The sequence below is a fragment of the Drosophila arizonae genome, chromosome 3 (genome assembly GCF_054131065.1).
Source record: "Drosophila arizonae isolate 15081-1271.41 chromosome 3, UAZ_ARI_1.0, whole genome shotgun sequence".
NCBI lineage: Eukaryota > Metazoa > Arthropoda > Insecta > Diptera > Drosophilidae > Drosophila > Drosophila arizonae.
The window spans coordinates 9,052,940-9,073,381 of NC_142923.1; the positions used below are offsets into that span (position 1 = coordinate 9,052,940).

At 36.9% G+C, this 20,442-nt stretch overlaps 1 long non-coding RNA gene across 1 annotated transcript in view; it reads right to left on the reverse strand.

The window, feature by feature from the left end:
- Window positions 1-20,442, reverse strand: part of LOC149269641 (uncharacterized) — an 89,743-nt gene that overhangs the window by 48,054 nt on the left and 21,247 nt on the right. Inside the window, exon 3 of the long non-coding RNA XR_016269043.1 lies at window positions 8,928-9,007. This is a non-coding gene — a long non-coding RNA (uncharacterized LOC149269641). The remainder of the gene's footprint in view (window positions 1-8,927; window positions 9,008-20,442) is intronic.

The window sequence follows — 20,442 nt, forward strand, 5'->3', positions numbered from 1 at the left end:
TTCGGATAGCTAGTACTAATTGCCAGCAGACGCAAAAAGTCATCAAACCGATGCTGAACGGACTGCCATTAAAAGGGAGCCAACGTGAGATTTGATTAACAAAAGGGTTTTGGCCCGAATGCATTTTGTATGAGATTTGGTCGTAAATCTAAAGGCAGCTTGCGCAGCAGCAAATTAATAGGCGAGGGCGAGGCGGACGAGCTCATTCATTGTGGTCATGTAGCATCTTAGTCGCCATATCCCTTAAATGATGTATACAAAAAAAAAAAAAAAAAAACAAAATCGAGAGAGGAGCAGAAAAAAACATCAACAGCAAGAAAAAAAATGAAAGAAAGGCGAAGCAAAAGGCCATAAATGGATCAACTCGACCGCGTGCGCACCTGAGGCCACGCAGGATAAACAGCGAACAGAGCCAGAGCCAGAGCCAGGACGATAGTCCACTTGCCAATAATAGCCAGGACACTGAGTTTTTATGGCCCAAACATGCGATGGCACAAACACACGCTCCGCTGAGGTGGGGTGGCTTAAGAGGGGTGCAGAGGTGGGTGCGTGCGTGGGGGTGCAGGCTTCAGGGTGGGTTTTCGGTTCGGTTTCAGCTGCAACAAATCAGTGCAAGGATTTTTTTACGATTAACTGCGTAATTGAGTCGTTTCGCTGAAGCTGAAGAAGAGGAAGAAGCAGCAGCAAAGGCAGCAGCAGCAGCGGAAGAAGCTGGGCACAGAAATTTAATTAAACTGTAATAAAGCAAATCCAGGCAGAAGACGGCCCCGCCCCACCGCAGCGCACTTTGGCCTGCCGCACGTAATGAGAGCTAAATCAAGCTTAAGCCACTCCACAACTAACCCACAAGAAGAACAAATTGACATGAAACTTGCCTTTGATGAAGCTCAAGGTGGGGTGTGGTGGCTGACACTGTTAAAGGTAATGCAAGTGGGCCACGCCCACGATATGGCAAATTGAGGCAGATTTATCATCGCAGCAGCAGCGGCAGCGGCAGCGGCAGAGTGGGTGCCATAAAAAAGTTTATGCCGCAACAAGGTGAGCCACAGTGGATCCCAGACAATTGTGGCTTCAAGAATGTTGAGTTCCTTTCGCCCACCTCACATTGACAGGGTGGCTCGTCCGGCAGGAACCGCAAAATGGCTGCTAAACTGACAAGCGAACTTTATTATTTGTATTTCTTTTTGTTCCCCCTCCCCCAGTTTTGGGTTCCTCCCCCACTTTCGTCTGGCTCAAAGTTTTGCCTACTTCAACTCCTGCTGCTGCGGTTGGCCTTTGGACAGGCGCAGCTTATGGCGCTTCGATGTGTTGTTGTCTTTGGCCTCGTGGATGATGTGGCATGTTGCAGATGGAACTTGCCACTTGCAAGTTGAGCGAGAGACGCAGCTGTTCCATCTAAATTGCCCCAAACTAAAGCGCAACGGTGGAGCAGCTGAAGCAGATTCCGCTCAATTTGCTGCGAACAAAATATGGCCACAATGTGTTTATGCGCAAAGATGTGAACGGAGGTGGTAGAAGAGGTATAAACTGATAGGGAGAGAGAGAAAGAGAGAGAGATAGGGAGAGAGAGAGAGAGAGAGAAAGAGAGATAGGGAGAGAGAGAGAGAGAGAAAAAGAGAGAGAGAGAGATAGGGAAAGAGAATGAGAGAGAGAAAGGGAAGGAGAGGTAACCAGAGAATTGACTAGGAGGTATCCTAAGCTTAGATATGCAAATGTTTGGCGATATTAAGAATACAAAAGTTTATATAAGTTCTCACAATTTCAAATGAGCAAATGGCTTAAATTCTGACTAGATCAGCTCATTGTTGTACACCGAAATCTAACTACCAATGGAAATTCTTGGAGTAATATTGAGGAGTGAATAATACCATTATAAAATTGAACAGATCAAGGAAATAAGTCGATATCTCTGTCAGTATCTATCATATGTATAGAAAGACAATCTGTCCACCTGATTAACCACAGAAAAGACTCCACAATTGAAATATATATTTTTCTTCTTATTTAAAATATGTTCCATATTCTTATATGCAAAGAGCTATTATTATCTATGTATAGACATTCTCAAGCATACAGAACTATCGTAAGGTTAACAATCAGAGTAGTTGCATAGTTCTTAAGAGATATTTCTTGAAATTCGTCCTAGTATCAGATCCGCAATCTTTTTACTTTCTACTAATACAATCTAAAACTGCAAAAAGTGTTAATAAATACTTAATAGTTAATTAATATATTAATTTTCATTTAGCTTCACAATGCCTTTAACGTATCCCTAAATGCTTTTGTCATATAATATATTTTACAATTGTTTATCTTTAAGGTGACTCGATTTTTGTCAATATCTTAAATAGATTAATAATTACAAATTTAAAATAGTTAAAAAATGAATAAAAAATAAGTTCAAATAATATATAAAATATATTAATAATATTTCCCAACTATATGAATATTTTCGTATCTTTAATTCTGTGTTCTATCCTCTGAATATCATTTTATGGCTTTACTATTTCATTTCCTAGTCTCTATAAAAGCTTTATTCTAGCTCTAATTCTCATTCTTATTCCTAATCTCATTGCATAGTCATTTTTCTCCTCCTTTTCCTTCATATTTTCTTTTGTATTGCATAATACACTTGCACTCGTTTCGCTGATCTTATGCCGCTATTCAAACCCATAAATATGCATTTGGCCTTTGCTATAAAATTGTAATTTTTATAGCATATTCAGCCATATCTGCATACATATGAATATAAAAATCCATTCATTGCCTGCAATAATCTGCGGCTAGAGAAAGCATTAATAATACGCCTTTTGCATTTGCCTCACTTTTAATTGCATTTCAAGCTGCCAATTTTCGCATCAGCTTCAATTTACACACACAAAAAATAATGAGAGTAAAAAGAAAAAACAACTTGGCAAACTGTAATTTCAGCACTTTGGCTCTTTATTACGCGTCGGCAATTATTCATGAATAGCGAGTGTTGCATTCGTGTGAATTCACTTTACCATTGCGAATACAAAACTGCATTTTTCAACACTCAAATGGCGTCAATTGTAGAAGAAACCAACAAAAGAAAACAGAGAGAGGCAGAGAGAGGGGGAGTGAGAGAGAGGGAAGTTCGACCAAGAGATTTACGCTGTCACATATGCCCCATTCGAGCTGCGTGCGCCTGTGTGCGGTGCCATTTGTGAAAACCTGTTAATTATTAACAATTTTTACCGGCCTTTGCGTGTACGTAATTAGCTGCATTTCCATTGAAAAGCTGCTGCAATTAAAATATAAAAAAGCAAAGAAACAACAACAACAACAACAAAACAAAAGGAGACCCAAAACACGCATCGAATACGGCAAAAATATCAAAGTGTTCACTGTGCAAATTGTTGCCAACTTAGCGTACAAAATTATGACACACAAATCTACAGACCAACAGAAAGAGAGAAGAGAGAGAGTGAGAAGGAGAGAGAGAGAGAGCAGTTACTACTTAAAGTCATATAAAGCACATATAAAAGAACTAATGGAGCACGCTTGAGCGGCTTCGAGGAAGTTGCCAATGCGGCGCAATTTGCAAAATAAGTGCATCTTAGCTGTGGCTGGCGTTGCCATATGTTGGTGTCAGTGGCAATGCCATGCAATTAGAGCGGCAATTGCACTGCAAACTCAGCTAATTGCGGGCCAGTTTTATTGTATTGTCGAGCTAGCAATGCAAAAGCTGCAAATTTATGTGTTGAGAATAGAAGGCACTTTGATAAGTTTATTGCACAATAGTTAGCTGTGCATAAGACCAAAGACTTGGGAATGCACTCTAATAAGCAGAGATGGGCAAAGATATCTGATCAAAATTCATTCAAGAGAGGTTTTTATGCCAGATTGCAGATCTTCAATGGAGTATGTAAAGTCAGAGTTAGATCATGTTAAGGATGTGATAGGAAAGAGAATGTGAAATAATAAAATAAAACAAATCAGCTAATTTTGCCATCAAGTTGTCATATATATATATATATATATATATATATATATATATATATATATATATATATATATATTTCCATAGCTCTTGACATAGTCTAGCCTCGATCTAAGCTATATTTACTTATCTACAAACACGCCATATTTACTCTACATTTACTATGCGACACCCTCACCTGTGGCGCACTCTAAAAAAACGTATTAACTCTGCTCACATTTACACAAGCATAACGAATGCCATGAGAAAATAAATCTAAAGCCCACACACTTAAATGCTGGTCCAAAAACGGCGACCATAACTAACACATAAATTATGGAAATACCCATAAACAGCAAAACAAAAGCTGAAATGGAGAAACGTTTAGTGCCACAAATTAATTGGAAGACATTAATTTGAGCAAACAACAACGAAATCTCAAATACTCACAAAATGAAGGCAAATTAATAATCGAAAATTGTCCGAGCCGAAGGATGAGACGCAACAAAGCTCGAAACTGTTAAATGTGAGCTTAGAATTTTATAGCTGCACCAGCGTGACCACCAGCATGTCCGCTGCACCACCGACACCACTAACACCACCAACACCACTAGCGCACAGCTGCAACCACAAATGCCATGCAGAGAATGCAACTGCCGCCAGCTTCATTTACAACTTCATTTGGCGCCATCAACCGGCAGCGTTTCGCCTCTCTCCTCGCTTCTCACTCCATGCTGCCGCCGCTATAATTATGGCAAATTAAATGCAAAATATGTTTAATCCAAACGTAACCGTACCGCCAGGCCCCTAAACTGCACTGCTATATCTCAACTCAACTATTCATTGGAATTCATTTGAGGCTGACTGTGTAAATACCCTGCAAAAATTTGCATTTGACTGGGAAGAGATTAGTATAAATATTGAAGAATGATATAGAGTTATATATTTAGAAATAATAATTTTCAAATATTAAATATTAGTACTACTATTTTTATATATTTATGTTATATATTTAGGAATAAACATTTTCAAATATTTAATAATATTACTACTATTTCTTTTTAATTTCAAAAAATTGTAAAAATGGTATACTAATCTTCATTTGGTTCTGTAATTAATTTATAGTGTATTCCATTTCTTGGTCTACTTAGGTTTTTATTTTTTTTAGAATACATTATTCTTTGCTTTATTTCCTTAATTAAAATAGCTTTATAAAAACTAATAATATCTATATTTATCATTCATTACACTCTGAAGCATATTTATTCATTTTATGTGAAGAACTGAATCATTTCAGTACTGAAGGAAACTTCATATCATTTTTAGAGTCGACTTTATATAGATAATTTCCGATTGAAGGACTAAAATTATTTCCATATTCAGCACATTTCAATAATTTAATTTAATTCTCAACTAGAGTATGGAAGCTTCGACCATTTCTAATTTGCACGTAACTTGATCAAGCAGCAGTTTTAATGCTAGCAGTTCAGCACGCTAATCAGCGTAATGTGCGATGTATATAACTATAGGCAAAAGTCAACGCATAAATAATTAGGTAAGAGGCAACCAAGGCGAGACAGTTGCTCCACTTGGATGGGAAGAGGCAGCTAGAGGAGCTCAGGCCGCAGGCGCTGCAGCAACAAGCTGGTCAGAGAGGAAGCCAGGCGAAGCAAGGCGAGCCGAGAGTTGTGACAGGAGAGAATATAATGCCAGGTTAATTAAAGCAGATGCTGGATGATTGTATAGCAGCAGGAAGGGAGGTAAGTGTAAAGAGAGGAAGAGAGAGAGATGGAGTGAGATTTATAATTTATGGGCAACTTTACAAATCAAGCGAGAACATAAACATTTTTGGGTAAATGAGAGCAAGACACATGGCAGATCGAAAAAAAAGAGAGAGAGAGAGAGAGAGAGAGAGAGAGAGAGGGTAGATCACAGCAGCCCTCTCAATCACCCTCTGCCCCGCTCCAGCTCTTGCTGTGTGTGTTGGCATTTCATGTGGTTGGGCAACAATTGAGCTCAACAATTGCAGCAATGCTCATGGCTCGTCGCCTTTTGTGCGATTCGATTTTATTACATTTGCTCATTAGTGTAAATAGAAGGATCTGGCATTGCGGGCATATTTGTATTCCCTTTTTTGGCATTTCACGTGAAACTTGTTTGCGGCCGTTGTGTGCTCTCGTATTGACACAGCTTGCCAAATGTGTCAAATGCGCCTCTGTCCATAAAACTGCCCAAATATGTTTTTGGCCAACAACAGAAGAGACCATCGAAAAGGTGTTAAACTGGCAAAAGTCAGTCCGTTTGCCGTATTCGCTGAAAAGCTGAAAATCATTTGACCAGCCCTCCCATTGTGGTCCTTGACAACAATGGACAATGGGCAATAGGGAATGGGCAATCGCACTTCAGCAAACAAACTCTGCCCCCCGTTCGCCTTCCAGAAGGTTTCTCATTTATCATACAACCATGTGAATAAGAGACAATTGATGGCTCTTGGCACGATCTAGGTGACTTGATAGAGGAGTGTGTGTATGTGTGTGTGTGTTGCCTATAGATTACTTAATGATCTGGGCGTTTGCAGCAGCTCGACGGCAACTTATGGAAGAGGAAGTGCAAGTCGAAGCTGATATGCTCATATGCTGGAAGTGCAAGTCGAAGCTGATATGCTCATATGCTGGCATGAGTTTGAACCGATTGATAGAATGCCAACTTCTATTAACGTAAAGTTAGAAATATAAGGACTGATGATATTGGAGATATTTGAAAGTATGCAAGGATATAGAAGACAAAGGAATAAAAGAAAAATGTATAACATATTATTAAATGTGTTCAATAATAAACAAGATATAAGAAAATTGTAAATGAAAAAATTAAATAAATAATAAATATCATAATATTTTTCCTATATATTTAAATAGAAGTAGTATAAAATATATATGAATAAATAATAAAACATTACATTACTTACGCCCGTTTCGTATAGAGCAACTAATAATAAGGAGAACATTTTAAGCAGTAATTGGAACATGGCAGAGGAAGCAGGAGTCACATGGGCTTTAATGTGCCTAACTGTATCTCAATGTAGGTCAAATTTGTAATATCCAATATTAATAAGTATTTTCATTTATGTATTATATATTAAATACAATTCATTCATTCTAACTCTACTCCAACTCAACTTTAACTCTACTCCAACTTTACTCTAACTCTACTCTACTCTAACTACTTGTTAATGAATGCCATTAAGGATCGCTGAAAGAGATTAATGAGATCTAATTTACAATTCAATAAGATTTATGGCATCAACTACTGCAAGACAGCTACATACGTAACTAAAGCACATTTCCTGCATCAAACATTTTGGGGCCCACGCGAATGAAATTCAAAACCCAAATTTGAGTCCTAAGCGCATATTAAACAGTAGCTCCCACACACACACACAGACACTCATCTTTTGTATTAAGTAAATGAGATACGCTTTGAATTCAGTTACAGCTTCGACTTTACCGTCGATCCCTTCGCCGTTCTAAACGATCTTTATCGCATTGTCCTGCCCAGTTGGCGTTTGTTTTGACCGAACAAATGAGGCTAATTTGTCAAGAGCCAAAGTAAAAGAAGAGGGGCCGTCATTCAGGGCTCTCATGTCTTGGCCAGCTCACTTGAAGGTGCATGAAATTTTCATTTGACATGGACATGGACATGGGTAGGCCTTAACGCTGGATATTAATAAGCCAAGTTAGTATACATTTTCTTTTATCTGGGTGCAACATCCTGAACTGCGCCTGTCAACTTAGCCCGCGAGCTGGCCAACAGCCAACAGCCAACAGCAGGCAGGAATACCGTTTGCCGGACAGTGATTAAGCGAGAATTAAAAGGTATTTCGTGGCATATACCCATATATATATATATCATGCGTGAAAAGTGGTAGAAGACGCTGCGCAGAGAAAAGTCAAGCAACTGTTGTGCGGCGATCAATCGAGTGGGAGGTCATACGCATATTTATATACATACACACAGGCATATACATAGGCATTCACAAATTGTAAGACGTCAATCAACGCAGCATCAGCTTGTAGCTTCCAGCTTCCAGCTGCCAGCTGCCAACTGCCAACTGGCTGGCAAAGCGTTAACAAAAAGGCAACGTGCAAAAAGCAAGCCAAAATATGAAATGATTAAAAAAAGATTATAAGCCTGCCAGACAGCTGGACAGACAGACAGGCAGGCAGGCGGGCAGACAGACAGACATATATATGGCCATATATGTGAATATGTCTTGGCATCTTTTATATGGCAATGTCAGCGTCGTCGTTCACTCAACTCAAACTTGGACTTGCGACTCATTAAGCAGCCATGACGAATGCAAATGAAACTGATATATGAATATGCCAAGTCTCTCGAAATGAGAGAGAGAGAGAGAGAGAGAAAGAAACCAGAGACAGCAGTCGTGGCATGTCGTGTGGCTTTATATGGCAGCCTGTTGGCTTAACCGGAGCCAAAGCCGTAGCTGAGGCCAGACAGAGTCGCTCTGGCTCACTGGCTCACGCTGGCCAATTTGGGTGGTCTGTTGCTGATTTTAAGGTGACTTGGCGTGAATTTGTTAACTTTTGCTGCGAGCTCTTCTGGCGCTTCTGATGAACGCAGCCAAACCAAGCAGCAGCAGCAACAGCAGCAGCCAATCAGTTCGAGTGTCATAAATAAGCAGAAGCTAAGACGAGTCAAGACAACTTTTAGTTAGGTTTAGGCGTGCGTAGCTTGTGCATTCGTATGGATTGTTGAGCCCACACTTTAGTATACATTTTAGGAATTATGATTTATGTTCAAATGTCTAGATATAGTCTAAATAGAATTAAGAGGCTTAGATTCAGTGCTTGACGATGAAGTCAAACAAAGCTGTTGATATTCACATGGTATATCAAGTATATTTAGAGTAGTTTGAGCAAAATATAAAATACAATATAAAATATAATACATATAGTACATAACTTACTTTGGTCTATTAAATCTTTACTGAGTTGACAGTCATCAATAATTAAGTCAATAATTCAATCGATATAATAATACAATTTTCTGAAAAAAATGTATGAAAATAAAATGAATATCGTAATTTAAAATCTTGAAAAATGTATTATTATTTATAATGTTCTGAAAAAAAAAAAAATGAAAACAAAATCAATATTGTAATTTAAAGATATTGTAAAAAATTAATTCACATTTAAAATTAGATTTATTAAAAAAAAAAAAATAATAATAATAGAACAAAACGTAAAATTAATTATATTTTTTTAAAATAAATAAATAGGAAAATAAGACTACAATACAATACAATAAGTAAATATATACATTTCTGAAATACAAAAAAAAGGTTATTCTTATTATTACATTAACTTAAAATAATTTTTTAAAAATTATAAAAATCTTATAAAATTAAACAAAAGAATTTTTTTAAGCTAAATATTTAACACTTTTATTAATTTGATATAATTTGTATTAATTTTAAAGAACTAATTATAATTTATTATAACAAATTTTAAAACCCATTTTAAAATTGATTGATTAAAAAAACCCTTTCCTAAAAAATATATAACAAATTCAAAAGTCCTAACTTAACTATCATTTCTAATATAATACCTTAGCTAAACACGATTTTCCAGTGAACTTGCGGCATTTACCAACAGCAATTAGCTAGCTGGCAGCTCGAATGGCAAATGCAAACAGCCTTAGAGCTGGAGCTATGCCTGCAGTCCCTCAAGAACAAAGGGAAAAGAGATTCCTCAGGGAACGCAGGCCACAAATGCGCTCCGGCAGCTCCATAATGGACGATTCAACGGCGTGTGCCGAAATTTAATCAAATCAGGTAAATATCCCATAAAGCAAAGCACACAAAAAAAAAAAAGAGACAGAAAACAAACAAATCTAAAGAGAAGATAAACAAGGAGAAAAAAAAAACTAATTTTGAAATGGATTTCGTACGCAGTTTTGAGCACAAATTGCGAGCCTCAAACTTGGACTTGACTTGGTTTATGCTGCTCCAACTCTCACTCTCTCTCTCTTTTTCTCTCACTCGTTTGCGCTGTGCCGCCTTGTTTGCTGTCTCTTTTGCAAATTATGCGAAGCCATTTGGAAATTGAACGCATGACAGGATGTCCCAGAAAATATGCTACTGCCACGCCTGCCAACCGCCAGCTATTTATCCATTATGACATTGGTCAGCACAAAACTTGCAAGTCATGGAAATGTCCTGCAGACTCGCCTCTCTCTCTCTCTCTCTGTCTCCCTCTCTGCATTCGGTTGCTCTAATAATAAAGCAAGCAAGACATTTGCCAGCATGAAAAACTAATAAAACAAAAGTTTCCTCTGGCTTTTTGCTGCATACCTTCGCCTCTTTTTTTGTTGTTCTTTACCTTTTTATGTTAAGTGAGTGTGGGGGGGTAGCAGGAGCAGGGCTGGGTTGTCCATAGCACATGTGTCCTTATGTCAGGACCAATAAGCAGCCGCAGGACTGTTCGAAACTTGCGCAAAAAAGAAGTAGCTCCTCTGTTGTTTGTTGCTTGGGTTCGTGATTTGCTAAACTTATGAAATTACTTTACGTGTATCTCAGATTCACGTTCATTCTGTGGCAACCTTAGTCCTCCTCCTTCTCTTTCTCCATATTATATGTCTTTTTTTTTTTTTTTGCTGCTGTGCTGGTTGTCCTGTGCTGCCCGGCCATTTGGTCAATTCCTGCGGCTGTCATTGTGCTATTCCGACGCCTTATCTCTTCAGGATTTACATACCATGTGTATTTTCTGTATGGGTTGGCAAAACTTTTACGCAACTTCATATGTTGGACTAGATGTCCTTTTCCATGGACAACAACAACAGCAGCAGCAACAACTGCCATAAATAGCAAATCACATTAAGTTGCGGTAAAGTCCGTTTGCTGTCCGCTCTTTTGCATATCCACATCCATATCCAGGCGCTGCGGCTTTGCCAGATAAGCATTTACCAAAGTTTTCAGTTTACGACCAAAACGTTTTCGTAGCACAAAAAATAAAACTTTCAGTTTCTTTGCATATTATTTCATTTTTTATATAGATAAATGCAATCTATTAAATTATAGAGCAAATCAGATTTGTATTTTGCTGGTCAACTGATTGAATACCGGATTTATCTGTTCCTATTTGAATTTATCTCGAATTGAAATTTGTGAAATAAAAGGTTGAGAATGTCAGCAGGGAACTATTTGTTTGAATCTTAGATAAGCATAAGCTATGCTAAAATTCATATTAAAATGTATTACAAGTTATTGTTGAATTAGCAATTTCTAATTAATAATATAGTGAATTTGTTTATAATTATAGTGAATTTGTTTATAATTAAATTTCATGATAAACAATCGAAGAAATTAAATAAATTGTCTGTTATAAAATTAAATGAATTTTTAAATGGTCGGGGCTATATAAAAACAATTTTTATAAATTTTTGAGCTGCATTTTATTTAGGGTTTTTTTTTTTAAATATATATTAATATATAAATATTAATTACAATATTATAAATATTATTATTAAAGTACATAATGTTGTTAAGAATTCATTCTATCAGGAAATTCGTAGGACTAACATATTTTTCAGTTTATGTGGCCTTTGAAATAAGTCGGCATTTTTTTAAATTCTCATGATACCACTTAAGAATTTATCTCTTAAATAATAGTAAATTTTCAATTCCAAATTTGAAAGTTCTATTTATTAAAAATTTTTTTTTTCGATGAATTAAGAATTCGTAACGAAGCTTTAAAAATTTGTTTAGGCTGCACATTTCCATTGTTATCAACACTGGATGCTCTGCTACTGTTTTTTTTTATGCCTTTGGCAACACTGACACGCTTCTTTATGCTTCGCACACTGCAATTTACGAATTGACAATCTAATATTTTGCTACGCAGAACAACTTGCGATTGGGCTTAATAAAAGTGCAGCGAGGCGTTAAGAAAAAGCAGTTAGCAGTCAAATAGCCGATGCCAATGGACGTTGATTGAGCACAGGCTGACTGCAGAGCAACGAAACAACAAAAAGAAAAAAAGGGTAAAAGATAAAGGGAACGAGATATGGAAATAGAAAGAGAGAGTGAGAGTGAGAGAGGCATAGATAGACAAGGGCTGAACGCTTAATTTAAACAAATATTTTGCCAGCGTGTAATATTGACTACAAATGCAAGTGCAAATGTTGCCACGGTTTGAAAGGATATCAGGATATCTCTATCCCTATCTCTATTTCTGTATCTATCTCTATTCACAGAGAGGCTAAAAACCAAAGCAATTTAAGCCAGAAAAGGGTGTCACATGTGCCAAATGACTTTTGCGTGTGGAAATGACAATGATTTCTGTGTGCTATGGAGACAATAACGAAATGCAAACAAACAAAGGACGAGACATGTCATACAACCAAAAAGAAGGGGACTAAGCAAGAGAGAGAGAGAGAGAGAGAGAGGTAAAGTGGGAGGGGGTGAGAGGGCGGTGTCGGAGACATGTGGCAACTTCATCGAAAGCCATGACATTTGCATTTGCCTGCCATATTTGTAAATGAAATTGCCAAGCTCCCAGCCACTGCCCGAACTTCAAATTAGTTTCCGCCAAAATAGTTGAAGGCCCAACCCAACCCAAGCAAGGCCAAGCCAAGCCAAAGGGCCATGATTAAGCTGTAGGTGGGCATGCCCCATAAGCCACTGGTGCACAGCATGTGCTGCTCCTGCCACTGCTGTTTGCCCATAAAACTGTCTCCAAAATGACTTTACAACTTAATGTGGCAGCAACTGGGGAGCCGTTGCAGCGCCGCAGCGCCACAGCTGGCGGCGGGCATCAATCACATTGCAACTGCCACAAATATAAACACGTCAAAAGGCAGAGCAACATGCAAGGCAACACGCCCCCAGACAGCGTGTGGGGCGTAAGCGTGGGCGGCAGCTCCTTCAACATGGCCAGACATGTCATTAGGGCAACAGCGACGCGCCGGCATTAGTTCTGACCGCACAAAGTGAAAACTTCTGGCATTGGCAGCTGTCTAAGCGTCTCGCGCACTTTTCGCGACAGCTTCGCGGCTTCAATTTGGCCAAGCCAGGCAGAAGCCCTAAGGTAGCAGCAGTAAGGGAAGAGCCAGCGGATGAAAACATCAATTGGCTGGAGTGACGCCACAGTCATGTGGCACCACTCACTCTAGTGCGCTAATTCGATTACGCTCAAATGAATCATATTTTGAAGTTGACCCAAGTAGACAGACATGTTGAATGTGACAGAGGGAGGATGGGTGAAATGCTTGCTGGATTGACACCTGAATTTATACTAAATCCCCTTTCATTGAGGCAAAAGAAAAGTTCGCTTTGACGCCTTTTAGATAAACCTTTAATGTTGTTTCCTCAATAAATTCAGCAATCAATTTATTAAATAAAAATAAATTTAAATTTAATTATTAATCTAATTTGCTTTGTTTGAGTTGTTTTACTTTTTCATTATTTTTTTTTTTTACTTAAAAACAAATAAATTGTAGGATGTAATTTGATATTAATCGTCTTTTCTATGCAATTAAAAAATATTTATATTAAATTAAAAATTAAAAAAAAAAGAAAATATATATATTTTAATCTTAATTTATTTCAATGTTTGTACAGTCTGTCATTGATTTACTTACAAAGAAAAAAAGAAGAAAAAAATAATAATTTTCTATTTAATCAAAAATATAAATTTTTTGAACTTTTTTTTTATTTTGCCTAATTTTATTTGTTGTATATTTATTTGAATCTTCAGATTAGTGCGTATGCATAGACAGTTTACCCAATTAAAATCTAAGCTTTATTTAAATTAGGCAGTGTGCTAAACCAAACCTACAATCCTAAATATATTTTTATACAAACTCTATTACGTACAGTAAAACATACTCTAAATAGATACAATAGAATACGTGGTTTATAAATTGAAGCTGATCTGCTTAGCTCGTTGCTTGAGTGCCCCCAGTTTTCAACTCATTTTACCTCAATTACTTGCCTATCTCCCGATTCATTGCTCATCTCTCGCCACATTCGATGGCAGCTTCTCAATTAGTTAGTGACTAACTAGTATTCAACTAAAACCAGACAAAAGTACATATGTATATTATAATTGTCCTATATACGAGCGGATTGTATAAATCTCATTTTAATTTCCATTTCATATCGCACATTTACACTGAGCTCCGTTGCCATCGCATGACAACTGCCGATCGTAATAGCTATATAATTATATACATATATATATTTTTTAAACCTGAATCAAAATGCAAACACTTGGCGCTCTAATTATATACAATGCAGCAGCAGCAACAACAACAACAACGATTTGCCCAAAGGCTATAAAATTGGCGACATTTTCACTTGCTGGGCGTAAATTTCAGAATTTTCAATGGTTTCCATTGCGATGCACGTAATGCCGCTCAAATTCATATAATTGCCACGACAACAGCTCAGATCGCAAATACACACACTCACACAGACACCTACACAGCCTAAATCTACCCTCTATATAACGTCTGGCCTATAGCAATGGCTCGCGTGAATTTGCCAAAGTTTAGAGCTTCGTTGTTTTTTTTTTTTTTTGTTTTTTTTCTTTTCTATTTTGCCATAGTTGATGAAAATGTCGCGACACGAACTTGGCTGCAGCTAATTGCAGGTGCTGCACCTGCTCGCTGTGGGCGTGTCCAGCCGCCCTCCAATTGAGCTATTTGACTAACTGCAATAGCGTAGGTTTGCCCATTCGCATATACCCTGTAAATGTGGTGAGTGCGAGGAGGTTCTATATTTAAATGCAAAATTATAGATAAAAGGAGTGTCATATAAATATATTTAAACATATATTTGTGAAAAATGTACTTTTATGACGTGATGAAAGAGTCTTAAAACTGGGAAGTTAATGTAAATATTTTTATAAAAAAAATATATAAAAAATTATATAAAAAAAAAAAAAAACATTCTATAAAAAAATGCCTTTAATGATAAAAACAATTTTTTGTAATGCAAAATAAAAAATGAAATTAATTTAAAGCCCAATGGTAAGTAAAACAGATTTTGCAACAATTTAGCTGGAGGCTAATATGAATAGATATGTTTATAAAAGATAAAGATAATCTTTATTTAACATCTTTAAAGTCAATAATGCTTATAAAAGATCTACAACGATAATCTTTATTCAACATCTTTAAAGTCATTAATCTTTATAAAGTTAAAGATAATCTTTATTTATATCTTTAAAGTCATTTATCAATAATCTATCATCTTAATAAACTCGAATCAGCTCAGTTGATTTTTCGTATCTCATCAATTGACTTGCAGTTCGTGCAGCTCCAGTACAGGGTATACTTATAGTTAATAATCATTTTAAGCCCACTGATATTCGAGTTGATTGCATCTTTTGTCGCATGTGAGCGCTGGGCCCTAGAGTGCAGTTGCTGCCACCACCCAGGCCATGTAATTTGCCATTGACAGGTTTTGGGTGCCATTCGACGACGACGACGGCGATGTCGATGATGATGGCGTCCATGTGTGGCGCATTCTATGGATATATCCGGATCGCGTGCTGCATGTCAACGCGTGTGTTCAGCGTCCACTGCCATGCAATTGTCGAGGTCGAACATGCAGGTGTGCGAATGTGTGTGTGCCAGTGAGTGTGTGTGTGGCCGAAAGATGGCGACGTTTGCTCAATATTGCGGAGCGTGCAGCGCGGCCATCAAACGGTGGCGGCAGCAACGCCTTGTGATTAATTGCCATGCATGGCAAGTGCATGGCAAATGCCAGACATTGATTGGTTCCTGGTAAATAAAGAACGAGGAAAAAAAGACAGCAGCACTCGGACATGACTTGGAGTAGAGCCAAAGCCAGAGTTGTCTTCCAGGAAGCGCATATGAAAGATGCCAGACAAATCAGCGTCGCAGCAGCCCCTATTTCGTGCGACTAAAATCATGTTTTTTATTTATATTGTATTTAGATAATCATCGCAGCACGTTGCCTTTTACACCTTTGGCCAAACAGTGTGAACAGCGCGCTCTGCTGCCAGTTTGTCTATTGTTTTCGAGCCTTCCTCTTGCATTCTTCTCCTTTTATTTCTGGTGTCAACCTGTTGTCCTTTCTCAAAAGGCTCTGATATAAATCGCATTAATCACATCGAGCTGCGACTATAACAAAGGAGCTCTGCCGCAAGGTGTGAGCCGCTTGGCATTTGACAGCAGCAATGACAACAGATTTTATTTTATTTCATTTCATTTTTGTATTTTCTCTCGATTTGATTGCAACCTGTTTGCCAGTTTGCTCACTTCAATGGAATGCCTCTTCCTCACTCCCCCTCTCTCTTTCTCTCTCGCTCTATCTTGGTCTGTCTCTCAAGACATTGAGTCTGGTCTTCTATTGTTTTGCAACTTTCCCAGCGCTGTTGACAAAACTGTCGACTTGACCGCTCAATCGGAGTGGGTGGTGAGAGTTGTTCCATTCTGGCAGACAGAAATGGAGATTAGAAAAACAGGTAACAGTTATGTTGATTTCAATTTAGTTTCTTTTATTTGAGCTGCAAAAGAAATATATGACAAACTTTGACATCCATAAAGACCTCAAACTTCCTCTTATCAAAGAGGAAATACAAAAAACCGCAGAGAGGTATTTCAATAGGCTACATGACCACTGCAATGTTCTAGCCTCTGGACTCCTCGACAACCCAAATAACAGCGAACGGCGCTTAAAAAGATTCCAAGTAATAGATTTGCCAAATAGAGAGTTAGACTAGTAGATTAGTTATATATGTATATGTAAATATGCAAATATATGGATTGATCTCGTTGGAGCTCAAACCATCCGGTATAAAATTTATTTATATAACATTTGTACAGCGCAAAGTTAAATTAATGTCAAATAAATTTGGTATGCTTTTAAAACAAATTTTATTGCTTTGAGATTTTCTGAATGTTTTAAACGATATTTAGATTATAATCATTTAGTACGAATGGAATTACTAATAAAATTTATTATAAATTTGTTCGTTAATTTTTATTTAGTTAAGTGAAATGAGAATTGCTTTTTGAAATGACCGGCTCATTCAATGTTCTTATTTATACCAATAATTCTATTTTTAACAATTTTGTTTTATTTTAATTTATTTATTTTATTTTTTTAATTTTTAATTTTTGTTTGATTTATTAATTTTATTATTATTTTTGTTAATTTATAAATTTTTTTTATTAGTTTTTGGCAAAAACTTTTTGCTGATATAATTAGTTTTTGTATTTTTTTTTTGTTCACTATCATTTAATTTTATTTACTTGCTTTGATTGGTTTCTTTTGTAAATTTAATTTAATTATTTACTTTTTTAAATTTTTTTTTGTTTGATAATAAATATATATTTGTTAAAATAATTTACTACATCTCATTATTTCAATTATTTTTTGTATAATTTTTTTTTAATCAAAGTGCTGCTTATTAATTGTCTATTTGTCATTCATTATTAACTCCCTGATGTCGTGGAAGCTGGAATACAATTCTCATATCAATTTAGTCATATTTCTTTACGGCACAGCTGATGCCAGTTCTAAATCCGTTTCCAGTTTCCCGTTGCTGTTGCCGCTGCATTTTGCTTTGATCTAGCCGTTTAGCCGCCTTGTTTAGCTTGTTAATTGCCGCAATTGCCGCAATTGCCGCTAGAGCTGGAGCTCATAAATTTGGACAGCAAAACGGTTGTGCCACAGGATGTGGCATCGTTAATCTCGCCGCTGCATTTCATGTGGCAATTACCACGGAGTCTCTGCTCCTCCGTCCCCCGCCCCATTCTCCTCGCTCTCCTGGCAGGAAACCGCCAGCCACCCCATCGCTGCTGCCTTCTAACCAATACACATATCTGCATCTGCCGCATCTGCTTATGCATCTCCATCTTCGACTGCATCGGCCATTTGCATCTCTATCTCCCACTCCATCTCCAACTCCAACTCCATCTCCATCTCTATCTCAGAGTGGCCGCAACACCTGTGGGCGTGCATCATCAGCAATTTTAGCATATTATCAACGCATCTGTGAGCCGACAAAGTGTTTTCAACGCTTTCGGTAGTACGAATGATGCTGCTGCTGCTGCTGCTATTGCTTCTTCTTCTTCTTCTACTACTTCTGCGGCTTCTTCTGCTGCTCGCTTTGCCACACTAGCCGCAGCTGAGCAGGAGCAGGAGGCATAGGCGTTTCCTTCAGCTGGAAGCTGCAAATGTAGCCGGAGCCGTAGCCGTAACGAAATCTCGATATGTACACTGAGCGAAATGACAGCTTCTGAATATTGTGTATATGGTATATTAAATTTAAAAAAAAAAAAAAAATCCGACTCTACGGCTTCAATTTTTATGCCAATCTTAGTTTAATAACTCGAGCTTTCTTTGTATAGAATTATTCACACATGTATATATATATAAATTATATTATAATATAATTTTGCAAATGCATTTTAATTAGGTTTTTCATCGATAACATTAAAATCGAAATAATTATCGACTTGATTTACATTTAAGTATATATATATATATAGTTTTATATATTTTACTTAAATGTAAATCAAGTCGATAATTATTTCGATTTTAATGTTATCGATGAAAAACCTAATTAAAATGCATTTGCAAAATTATATTTAACATAATAATATATAATGTTTTATAATAATATTTATTTGCGTACATTGCTACCCTCGCTTTTCGCTCAGTGCAATGCGACTCGCTTGCGATATTTCGCTACGATTAATTTTCGCATTAAGCTCGGCCACAGCTCCGCCTTCCGCTGCATTTGGCTTTGCCTTTGATTTAGTTGTGGGCGCGGTAATGAAATCAAATTAGGCAAGTGTGTGCAGCGTGCCACAAGGTGCAAGTGCAACGCAGCTCCAGCTCCAGTTCCAGTTCCAGTTCCAGCTTTTTTTTTTTTTTAGCAGCAGCTGTTAATTGATTTGCAATGGAATTGCCGTGGCAAAGCGCGCACAAGGATAATTGAGCAGCTGCGCAGCTGAACTGGCTTGAATCTGGCTTGTCCTTGACTAGGAACACTCACCCACACACACACACCTGCAGATTGTGTGTGCGTGTGCCACGCGTTGCCTACTCAAGGCCAAGGCATATAAAATTCAATTGCTTGCAATTATGAAAAGTTTTTGGTTTGCTTTTACGCTTGCCACGCCCTATAAGGGGCGCAGAGCATGGCACATGCTGTTAGTAGCTACCTTTTTCCCCTTTTTTCTGGCAATAAAATTGATAAATCTAGTGCAGCAATATGGCTGCCACATGCTGCAGCCAACACAAACACACACACACACACGAATCCTGCCGGCTTAGTTTTTCCATTTTACTCCTGTTGCTGTTGTTGTAGCTGTTGCTGTTGCTTATTGGCCATTTAGCGCACGTAAGCGCAAAAAATAGTGAATTCTCTGTGTTCTATATACATATATATAAAAACTAATGGCATAAAATGACAAACAACAACAACAGCAACAACAACAACAGCAACAGAAAATCGCATTCCATCTGCAGCCTTCGACTTTAGTCCGTAATCCTGTCAAAGCGTAAACAGAAAAACCGCAAAAAGAATTTCGAATTTGTGCGCAAAATATTTTTCTTATTTTTGTATTTTTTCATGCTGGGAATTGGTTTTTGCAATTGAATTGCGTCGAGTGTCCAAAATGGGGAAAGTCTAAGCCGCTGCGCGGCCCATTTCATATTGCCACAGATTGCGGCACGCATGGCAAATGTAAACAGATTTTGATTTAGCGCAACAGAAAAACAAACAAATTTAGTAAATAATATATATAAATATAAAGAGGTAGATAGAGAGAGAGAGAGAGAAAGAGAGAGAGTAGGCAAGGAAGCTGAGATTGATATGCGAGTACCTCAACCATTAAAGATTGATGTAAGATAGATGTAATAGAAATAGTAATAGAGCACAGCTGGAAATTCTGGAAGCCAAGAGCTAAATGAAAGCTAGCTCGGCTATATATAGTCTATATATCTAAAAGATGTTAACTCTTTATGAAGCTGAACAAAATCTAGCCGATTTCTTACATTGTATTATATATATATACATACAAATATTTGAACTGTACTGTACAATTTTTTTTATTTTTTTTTATTTTTGCCAAAATTAAAGTTAAAATTTTTTACAATACAAAAATAGTATTAAGAATTTTGATCAGCCTGAGCTTGATATCAATACAAAATAAAGTTTATGAGAAAAGTAGATGTAAACAGCGAAAGATGTCATGATGCCAAAATATATTTAATGTATTAAGTAATATAGAATTTATTAAAGGTTTTTTTTTTTTTTTTTTTTTTTTTTTTGAGAGGTCAATTTCAATCATTTCACAACCTCAAAAATACAAATTTAAATAATAAACAATTATTATTATATGTTTCTTGAACTAGATAAATAAATCTAAATCTATGATTTTGTTTATCTCTTTAATGGATTTTTTTTTATATGAGCACATTTAAACTCTACCAAAAA